At 31.8% G+C, this 11,434-nt stretch overlaps 1 protein-coding gene across 1 annotated transcript in view; it reads left to right on the top strand.

Annotated features, from left to right (window-relative positions):
- LOC111023196 (sequence-specific DNA binding transcription factor ATNDX) overlaps positions 1-11,434 on the top strand; it is a 92,489-nt gene that overhangs the window by 7,003 nt on the left and 74,052 nt on the right. The window lies entirely within an intron of this gene.

The following is an 11,434-nucleotide window of genomic DNA, read 5'->3' as shown; positions in this document are numbered from 1 at the left end:
CCCATGTTACTTTCTCTTTTTTTTTTCATTTCTTTTTCTAATAAACTCTTCCTTAAAGGTTAGAACGTAAAGAGTTAAAATATAGAGGATTTTGTCTCTTTATTTCTATGTTAAAAAGTTGTAACTTATTTTGGATTATAATTAATAAGGAATTTCAAAAGTTCCGTAACTTTTTATTTTCTACAACTATATAAAGAGTTTTTTCTTACTCTTCCTCCCAACTTTTTCTTCATCAAAACTTGAGTTTTTTTCTCTTTCGCTATGTTAATTTTCTCCTTTAGTCAATGTCTTATGTTTTTCTTATACTTAGTTAGATTTTTTGATCGAATATTCAACTTTTTTAGTTATTTTTTTCCAAACGACTCAATCAACTGGAAAAAATAAAGGGAAAATGAGTGATAAGATCGAATCACCTTGGACGGATCCACTTTGGAATGACACTTGATAACCGCGAGGACTTTCTCAATGACCTCCTCCTTCATAAGGTGATCATCGTGTGATGAAAATAGCCGGAGCAATCCATCAGAACATGGCTGCGGTTGGCATTCCTGGCGAGCTAGGGCAAGGAATTGGATCGGAACTCGAACATGGCAAAGAACGGCTGTCCTGAACGCATCTCTATCTCTCACTATTTTTTTTTTTTGTCATTTTATTTTTCAATGACTCAAATAAGAAATTGAAACAAAGTTTTATTTACTTTTATGTATTGTAATGTTTAGGAAAAAAAAGATGAAAAAATCCATGAATATGTGTTTTTTTTTAGAATTTTTTTTTAAGTAATTGAAAAATAATACTTTTTAGTCACACTAACCGCATCAGTGGGTGATGAGAATTATTGATACGGTGTTTTTGAGATAAACATTGAGAATACAAAAAAACTTGGTGAGGTAAACATTTAGAGATAAAAAAAACCAAATTAGATTATAAATTTTATCTATTTAATTAAATTTTATATTTTTAAACATTGAAATAAAACTATGAAATTTCACGTGCACCGCACGTGTTTCTTACTAGTATTTCATAAATGGTCTTTCTTTTCAATATTTTTAGTTTTGAATTTTTTTTTTGTTTATTTTCAAATTGCCCTCAATTAATGCTCTTTGATTGAATGAGATTTATGTTGTATTTTAATAATTAGACTTATGAATTCAAAATTTTCTATATTTGGAATCCATGTATTAAACAGGACATTCAATTTTTTTCAATACAATCTCACATGTGCAGTAACAACCCGTATTTTCTAATACGGTCATTCTGACAAAATGCGAAAACATAACTTTCAAGAAACCTTAAGAACTAAAATTATTCAGCGGAAGCAATTTCTTTACAGAACTTTTCTAAACTAACTTAACTAAATAGGAAGATGACTTTCAAACTCAATGCATGTACGCTAAACTTCACATTCTACCAAAACGATTACTCAATCCTTCATCTGAAAAACGTTTAGGAAAACAAAGATGAGTACAAAAATACTCAATAAGCAATTTCCATATCGAATTTTCAAATTCATTTTCCTTTCAAAACATTCGTAAACAAAAATACGAACAGATCAAAACTTTTAAAGTCCTTTAAGATATTTAATAAAATTTTCAAAACTTTCAAAACAAATTAGATTTTCAGAAACAAAAGTCTTCAAATAAGATAAAATTTCCAGTCAATCAAAACAAATTTTCATTCTTTCAAAACAAACTTTCGTTTATTCGAAACAAAATTTCATTCGATCAAACTTCAAATCCTTCAAAACAAACTTTTTTTTTCAATTAAAACATTCAAAATTCCGTCTAAAACATTTGGTACAACTTTCAAACTTTCAAATAACTAAATCATTCAAACATTCAAAACAATCTAACATTCATTCATACTTTCAAAATCAGAGTGGAAGGTTGCATTATTTGGGTAGCCTACAGAACATATGTGGTTACCCATCGGCAACACCAATCAATCAGAAGCTTTTATCAGAATTGTCGAATTAATATCGACCAGAACAGAGTTGTCGAAATAATATCGACCAAAACAGAGTTGTCGAAATATATCAACCAGAACAAACCGAGCGGTTACTTAAGTGTGAGGCCATATGAGTGAATAACACAAACATGAATCTTCATTCCCAAGGAATGTCAAATCACAAAAGTGTCTTCCTACAAATAAGCCAGAACAGAAATCCATCAATTCCAAATTAGGCTACTACCCCAAATAAGCAAAACGTTCATCAAAACAAAATCATGGCATATTCATATAGTCCTATCAAATCAATCAACATATCTTTCAAATAAAATGCAAAACAAATACTTAATTTCAATATTAAATTAATTCAAAACATTGAACTAATTTAAAACAAACTTTATCAATCCTCTAAAACATGATTTCAAATATTTCACAAATAAACAAAATATCATATATATATATATATTATTCTTAATTTATTTTTTTTCAAAATTATCTCAACCCTTAATTTTTAATAATTAAGATCTAATGGTTCAAAATTAAACTTGATTTTTTTTAACCATTTTCTTCCCTCTATTTAAACTAAACTTCTCATTCAAAATTATACAACAATTCTCTTATTCTCAATCCTCCATAACTTCAAAATTCTCATTTGCTAATCTCTCCAAGTTCTCAATTTTTCTTTTCATCTTATTTGTGAGAGAAATTTATTGTTGTGAGGATTGAAATTTTTTGTGAGCTCAAATTTGTATATTTACTCTATTTGAGAGTTTGTAAATGTGTGTTTTAAAATCTTCAACTCATTATAACGGTGTGATCCTCACCGTGGAGAGGATCGTCTTTGCTCTTGTAAAGAGCAGTGTACCAGTTCGACTCCTACCGTGGAAAGAGTCAGAATTTCAATTTACAACCCAAAAGGTGCTTGGGAAGTGGAGTAAGATAGTTGTGCCGAACCACTATAAAAATTCCCGATGTCAAATTTCTCTAACCCTCTCTCTTATTTATTTTTGCAATTAATCTTAGAATTTTATTGTTTGCTCTAAATTTTTCTTGTTTGCCTTAGAATTTATTTTATCTTACTTTGTTAAAATTGCATATCTCAAAAAGTGTATTATTTTTGTTTAAATTGGACTCATTTATTAAAAAGTTTATATTTTGTTAATTAAACCATATTCACCCCCTCTAGAGTTGCCATACCGATCCAACAATTGGTATCAGAGCAAACAATATTGTTTTTGAGCTATGACAACTTTAGGTTTCATCCCTTTTACCGATAGTCAATCTATTACTAAGCCTCCTTTCTTTAATGGTAATAATTATAGTTATTGGAAAAATAGAATGAAATTTTTCTTGCTTTCTATTGACTATGATTTGTGGGATGTTGTTGAAGAAGGATTTAAAATTCCAACAAAAGATGTTGATGGTGTTAGAGTTGTAAAGCCTAAAGAAGAATGGTCTATAATTGAAAAGAAAGCATGTTCTTTAAATGCTAAAGCTATTAATTGCTTGTTTTGTGCTTTGAATGAAGTTGAGTATAATAGGGTGTCGATTTGTAAAACCGCTAAGGATATATGAGATAAATTAGAAATTACTCATGAAGGAACTAGTCAAGTAAAAGAAACAAAGGTTGACATGTTAATTCATCAATATGAAATGTTTAAAATGGATGAAAATGAAGCTATTTCCGATATGTTTATTAGATTTACTAACATTGTCAATGCTTTAGAAGGACTTGGAAAAGAATATTCAAATCTTGAGAAGGTAAAGAAGCTCTTATGGTCTTTGCCTAAACAATGGGATCTTAAAGTCACCGTCATTCAAAAGGCAAAGGATCTCAATACTCTCTCCATGGACGAACTTATTGGTTCGTTGATGACGCATGAGATAAAGAACAAGAAAAACATGGAGGATGAGAAGAAAAAGAAAGAGAAGAGCATAGCATTAAAGGCCATCAACTTGGAAGTTGACTTCGAAGGTGAGAATGCCCTTGATGAAGATGATGTGGCCTATCTCTCACGTAAGTATAAAAATTTCATTAAGAGGAAGAAACAATTCAAGAAGCATTTCTCCAACCAAAAAGAGTCAAAAGGTGAAAAGAGCAAAAATGATGAGGTAATTTGTTATGAATGCAAAAAACGGATCATATTTGAACCGATTGTATTGGCTAAATGCAGGAAGGGAGCTGATCAAATCTCAATCATATTAGGTTCCATTTGCTACGAAGATCACTCCACGTGGTAGATATTCCGAGATTTTCACTCATTTGGTTTCTTTATCATTTTTTTCAAGCTTTGTTTTCTCTTGTCATACCTTCTCCACTTCTCTAGTTCAATCTATTAGACTCATCTGATATCACATTAATTAGGTACTTTCTTTTTATCGTTTTCTTCAAGCTTTATTGTAAAGGTCTATATTGAAATATCACTAGCTACTCGATTAAAACTATTTTTTATTCTAAACCAAATTCATTTCGTTGTTTGAGTTGAGGCTTTAGAGCAATTATGCGCTGAAATTCTTTTTCTTATTAATCGGTTGAGAAGTTAGATTTTTTTTTTGTTCAATATTTTTGTACTATAATTTAATTTTTACAACTAAGCTAAATGAGTTGAATTTTAAGCTATATAGGATGTTGAACTTGCTACTAGTATGTATACCGTATTTGTAGTGTGTGGCAATTTCTATAAAATGTGACTAATTCTCTAGGACAATTATTTGAATTTACTATATTTGACTTTAGAAATTGATGATCTGTGATCCATGTTTCTTGCCTCTTGTCTTAGATTTTACAAACTCTTCTAGATACTTATCTGATGCATAGGTTAATGAAACTATTTGGGTAGGGAGTTACTTAAAAGACAAGAATAAGTTGAAGAATTGGTTTATCTTATGTCTTTTATCTTGAAAATTAGGTCTTGTTTTAGCTTTTTTGAGGTGAATTTTTCAAGATAAACTTAAAATGAAGTTGCTTAGGCGCGTTGATCTATCGAATCTTTAAGGTGGGAACACGTTGTGGCATTTGAACTCTGTTAATATTTGGTTGTCTAATGTGTTCCTTGATTGTTGACTGGAAAGTATGTAATCGTCAACATTTTACTTTAGCTGATCGGGAGGAGAAGAATGCAATTTGGTGCACATATCCTCCTATTATAAGATTCTGTTATTGTTACTATCATTTGTCATTCCCTCTGAAATGTAGAGTATTCATGCTATGCTGAAGATGTTCTTATAATCTATTTTATGTGTGATGCAATATATAATGTTTAAAACTTGGAACATGTTCAAAATTTGTTTACATGATAATTTGATGAAATGAGTTAATATATATCTTTTTCAATTTAGTAAATTCAAGGATTGAATCATGGTGTTCTCGTTTTGGGTCAATAGCTGCCAACATATAGCAGTAGGATAGAGCAAATGACAGAGGCAATGAGATGAGATAAGAATCAAAGAAACTTTTTGCTATGAAAAAAAAGGTATTTTCCTCTATTCGTATTTTCATTGTGAGTTCTTTTTAATTTGATTACATTTATGGAATTGAATTTGTTTTGTGTTGGGTTTTGGACAGTTTTTTCTTATTTATTTGGATTATAGGAGTTTTTTTTATAACGACGAAGGGGGGTGTTTGGTTAACCAGACAATTGATAATTAACCAGATGATTTTACATGTTTGTTTTTCTTGCTGTTTGACCACTTTTTGTTTTTCTCTTTTGGGTTTTGTGTGTCATTTTTATGAGTTCTTAGAGACGATCACTTCTAAGCATGTATCCTTGTTTCCAATAGTAATATCATATGAGTTTAAGTTAATTGGTTTGTTGTTAGAACTTAGAAACTTAGAAATGATCATTTGATCAATGGAATTGAAAACCAAACAGAAAGTTCATTTTGTGCTAGGTTGGTTTTTCCAAGTGCTTGATGTTGTCCTACAAAAAGTTTTGCAAGGAGGCTCATGTTAGCTACTCTGCCAAATTAATTTTTCACATTAGATCTCCATGGTACAACCCCAATCAATTCTCCTTCTATTTTATCTTTGTTATTTTAATACAAAGGATGCATGCTTGTCTGTTTAATACAACTCTCCGTTTCCTTTCCATTTTAATTAATGGCACTCTTTGATTCTTACACATATTTCCGTTTTATCTTTACCTTTCTAGTGCATAGTTGGGAGATATATTTAATCAGTTATTGGAAGGAGTCAAAAGAAAAAATTGAGTGCAGACGCATTCTCACAAATCACAATTTAGGGGTTAATTTTTGTTAAATTTTATTTGTTTAATTTTCTTTGTGTTTTTTCGAAAATTATAATTAGTTTTGGTTGTAGATAGCTACATTGGATATGATGGTTATTGAGGTCGCTCTAGGTACTATGATTGCATGGCATGCTGATAAAGTATTATAAGTTAATAAAGTAAAATATAAATAAATGTAAGCAAATTTTTTTTTAGTTTAATTTCATTTATTTTTTATGTGAAAGCAAAATAACGTTTGACCTTACATATATATATTATTTTTGTTTTTTCATAGGTGGAGATGACGCACTTGCACTACATTTGGGACAATGTTTCTTATTGGATAAATATATCTATCTGTATTTTGAACAATCACCTTCTTTAAATGTCTTTTAGATTTATGGTACTTTATTTAGCTTCACATATATTTACATGGGACAACTCTCGACTTATACTTGATATGTATTAGATAACCTTCTAAGAGGTATATGAACTTTTTATGAGACTATATATTTACTTAATTTGATGTGTGAAGATTTTACATTATGCATACTTTAAATTTTCCAATACTTTTTAGGGGTGAATATGAAATTGGATTCATTTGTGCTTCAGAATGAAAAATATTTCAAATTCCGGTTCAAACAATGCTATAAGAATTTATGATACTATTTGAAAAATGTTATAAATTACTATAAATTGAATTGAAAAAAAAAAGCAATGAAAACTTTTTTTATAGCATTATTGTAAAGTTAAGAAAATTTTGACATAACATTTTTAAGTTGCTATTAAAAGTTAATAATAGTATAATCATAAACGTTTCAATAGCATTTAGCATAACTTGAAAACAATGTTATAAAAAGTCAGCCACTTTTCATAACTTCAACTATCACGACATACAGAAAAAAGCTATGCAATCTTTATAACAATGTTTATTAGATGCTATGTATAATACTATATCATATCTACCATAGCGTTAAATTTAAGATATAAAAGGTCTTTCATAGCCTTTTTTAAAGCTATAAAAAGTTTATTATAGCATTTTGGACAATGCTATACACGATTTTATAACATTAAAATTATGCAATCAAAAGCAGACTTTCTATAACATTTGACATAGCGTGAGAAAAATGCTATGAAAAGTTCTAGACTTTCTATAGCATCGCCTACCACCACGTCTTGAAAACGTTGTGGAAAGTCTATGATAGCGTTTTTTCAATGCTATTGTATGTGATATTTGTTGTAGTGGGCCCACTTTGTAATAGTTACAAATGACTTGACACATGTCATTCGTGTGGAAACATGCAAGTGGGGGTATCCTATACAATGAGTTTGTGTAAGATCGGACCGCGAAATAATTAATCTTTAATTGTAACACTGTTAGCTAATAGATTAATATTTCAATAGGATGACTAGGTCACTTGATCTCAATCCTGAGTGACTAGATAACATCGTCTACCACCGCGCCTGTTAAGGTTCGTCCTTTGATTTGTATGGGTGAGACTGACCCAAGTCGCCGACTCAATATTCATACCATTTTGGGGACGAGACTAAGTAGAGAGTTGGGAACATAACTTCACAAGACTGAATTCACTCCTCCCCGACATTAGGAGAGTAGATGAGTGTTCCCTTTAGAGCTGACTCTAGGACTTGAACTGTTGGGTGTGTTGCCCTAAACTCATAGTTTGTATTTATGTAAAAGCAAATGTCTATTTAATAAAGTTTTATTCAATAAATTTGTTGTTGAATTCATAGTATTACATTTTCCAAAATTCAATAAACTAAACATCCGAGGTTATTTTAGTGTAACCGGGACAATATATGTACTGGGTATATATTTCATATACTGGGTATATATTTGATATACCCCTGATATACGAGGTATATATTTGATATACCCTTGATATACAAGTGGATAATGTCTCATGAATAACCTAAAGGGTCTATAGTATATGGATAAGGCTGGGTACCTTATCCTGGCAACACCATGGATACGGCCTACTTTGTAAAGGTTACAGACGACTCGATTAAGGTCGTTCGTGTGGAGACATGCGAGTGGGGGTATCTTATACAATGAGTTTGTATAAGACCGGACCACGAAATAGCCAATCTTTAAATGTAACACCGTTAATTAATAGATTGTTGTTTCTTAGGATGACTAGGCAACTCATTCTCAATCCTAGGTGAGTTATGGACTCTTGCCTGTCAGGGCAAGTCCTTTGATCTATATAGGTGAGAGTGGCCCGAGTTGCCGACTCAATATTCCTACCATTTTGGGGACAAGACCGAGTGGGGAGTTGGGAACATAACTTCACAAGATAGAATTCACTTCTCCTCGACTTTTAGAGGAGTAGATGAGTGTTCTCTTAATTACTAACTCCGGGACTTGAACAAGGGGCCCCACCCTCTAATTGGCCTGAGAGGGACTTCCGGTTATTGGTCGGACCATAACCGGGTTGTTCATTAGAGGAGCAGTGATATTTAAGGAGTAAGATGTAACTCAGGGGTAAAACGGTAATTTGACTCAACTTGAATTACGAGCACTCGTGAAGGATTGACTCGTCATTAATGGTTGTATATCCATGGACACTAAAACATTCTGCAGTGAGAAGAGTGCAACTGCGGGTCTTTAGTGGAGTGACCCGTAGTTAACGAATGTTGATTAACTCGGTCAATGAATTTGACCGATTAATCTCGTATCGTTGGAGCTTCTGATTTGTAGGTCCATTAGGTCCCCTTGCTAGCTCATTACGGGTAAACGAGGATGAAGTTTTTGGAAGAATTTGAACTGTTCAAATTACTCAAGGGATTATATGTATATTGATACATTATAATATATAGTTAATTCTAAATTAAAACTATATATTATGAGAGAAATTATTTGAATGAGATTCAAATAAAATTAATATGAAAAAGATTCATATTAAGACTATAGGTTAAAAATAATGTGCATAAAATGTACATTAGAACTATAGGTTATACAAGAAAAATGCCATAGAATATGATTCAATTTTTTGTGATAAATAATTAAGGGTTAATTATTTATTTGATATATATATATTAATTAATTATTAATTAGATTAATAATTAATTAATTTTCATTAATTGATATGATTAATTAATTATTTTTATATATATATATATATATTAATATTAATATTAATATTTAACTCCCCTACAAAATTGCAAGGGAGTGGGCAGTTAAGTGACGTGGACGTCACTGTTTTTGTTTTCTTCGTTTGCAGTTCTGCAAAAACAGAAGAGGAGAACGAAAGTAGAACTCCAAGAATTTCTTTCAATCAAAGCTCTCTCTCAACTCTCCCACTCATTCCAAATGGGGTGCTCCCACAAGCACGGTCTCGAGACTCTAGAGTATAGCAAGGAAGATTCGGTGGTGGTGTTCGAGGGGAAATTGTTGAAGAAAAGTTCTTCAAAGGTAAAGTCTTTCCCCTGTATTTTCTTATCAACACTTTTGATTTTGTTTCCGAAAAATCATGAACGATGGTCCGCTTCCGCTCCGGGATCATATCCCTTCAATTGGTATCAGAGCCAGGTTGATGTTCTAATTTTTTGGGATCAAAATCCGTGTTCATGGTGGGTGTTTTCATATTTTCGAAATATGGGTTTGCGGGTCGAAAAATTTCCCGTTTTTGGCATTTATATAGCGTTTTTCTTCTTGATATGATCATGTAAAGGCCCGGTGTTTTGGGCATATTGTTTCTGTATTGATTCTGTACGTCCGGGTGGCTCGAAATCGTTCGTGGCGTCGGATTGGACAAAAAGTTGCAGAAAAAAACGAAGAAGACGAAGCAAACGAAGCAGACTGCGCAGACAGCGCCATGGTGCTATGCAGGAACGCCATGGCGCTGCAGGGATAGCACACAGCGCCACGACGCTGCACTGTAGCGCCGCGACGCTGTGTAGCGCCATGGCGCCATGTCTGGGCGACGCGGCGCTGCACTTAGGCTTATTTTTGTGGCTCCGGTTCGCGGTTCGCTGTTCGAGGACGGTTGCAGTTGTTTTCTTATTTTTGTATTATTTTGCTTTCTTAGGGTGTCAAAAACCGTTCCAACTTTGCTATTTAATTATCTAATGCATTATGAATGTATATTTTAATTAAAAGAATATTGCATATTATATGCCATATAGTTTTAAAATCCCACCATAGGTTACATGCATAATATGTATGTTTGATATATAGTATGTATGTATCGTCATGCATTATATAATTACAAATGTTATAATGTATGAATGCATGTTTTATTTTCATAATTAATATAAGTGTTGTATTAATTAAATGAAAATAAAGTTGCATTGAGCATGACATTACTTTTGTTAATATAATTGTTATATTAATGTATGCTTACCATGCATGATTATAGTTTTACTTTCTTAAATTTTATAAGAGTTATAAAATGTGGTGGATAGAAATTAAAATCTATAATAAAGAATTGCATACAAACATAGGATCTAAGTTAATTAATTTTAGAGGGTTTAAAATTAATTAGACCTTAGGTTATATCTTCTAATATGATTAGGGGGTAGTCTTTTATTTTTTTTTTTAACTAGGTTAAAATGAAATGATAAAAGACTAAATATAAAATATTGCATATAAGGGAACCCTGTCTAAAGAAGGTTCTGTCTAGGTTGAGGTATTTAAGCTGACCGTAAAGGAACACCTCTACCTGGGAACCAACCTGAGGGTTGAATTAGACAATATTTTGTATACATGCAATAATGTCGTTGGTTTATTAAAATGTTTAATGAATTAAAACATTAATGTACAACTACCAATATAATAGTTATATTTGACCGACTAAAAATTCACTTAGTTAATTTCACTTAGCCGGAATTTATCTAAGTAATATACCCTAGTCTTAGAATACTAAGTGGGAGTTAAAGAGAATATGTAATATACAACGTATATATTTGATATACAAAGTATATATAACATACTTTTCTCTCTCTTTCACGTTCTCCTTTATATTCACACTATGAGTTCCATGCTCGGCCTCGTGTCGCCCTGGGCGCGACCTCCCTACGGAAGGTGTTTGTATGGTTCAATATCGAGGTGAATAGAGATAGTATTCATAGTAAGTGGGAGAAGGACGTGTGACAACACATCCTACGGTCTCCACCATTGTTTTGCACCGTGAGGTTTCATACATGACCTGCGTGTCGTCCTGGAGTGACCATCCCTACGGAGGGTTCATTGTATGGAATCAAAACCAAGGCAAACTCCAGAAATGGATAAGGGTCTCTTAGGT

This window comes from Momordica charantia, assembly GCF_013281855.1.
Source record: "Momordica charantia cultivar OHB3-1 chromosome 3 unlocalized genomic scaffold, Mcharantia_2.0 BLBB01000003.1, whole genome shotgun sequence".
NCBI classification, from domain to species: domain Eukaryota; kingdom Viridiplantae; phylum Streptophyta; class Magnoliopsida; order Cucurbitales; family Cucurbitaceae; genus Momordica; species Momordica charantia.
Note: the sequence above shows the minus strand (reverse complement) of the source record. Positions and strands in the feature narration are given on the sequence as shown.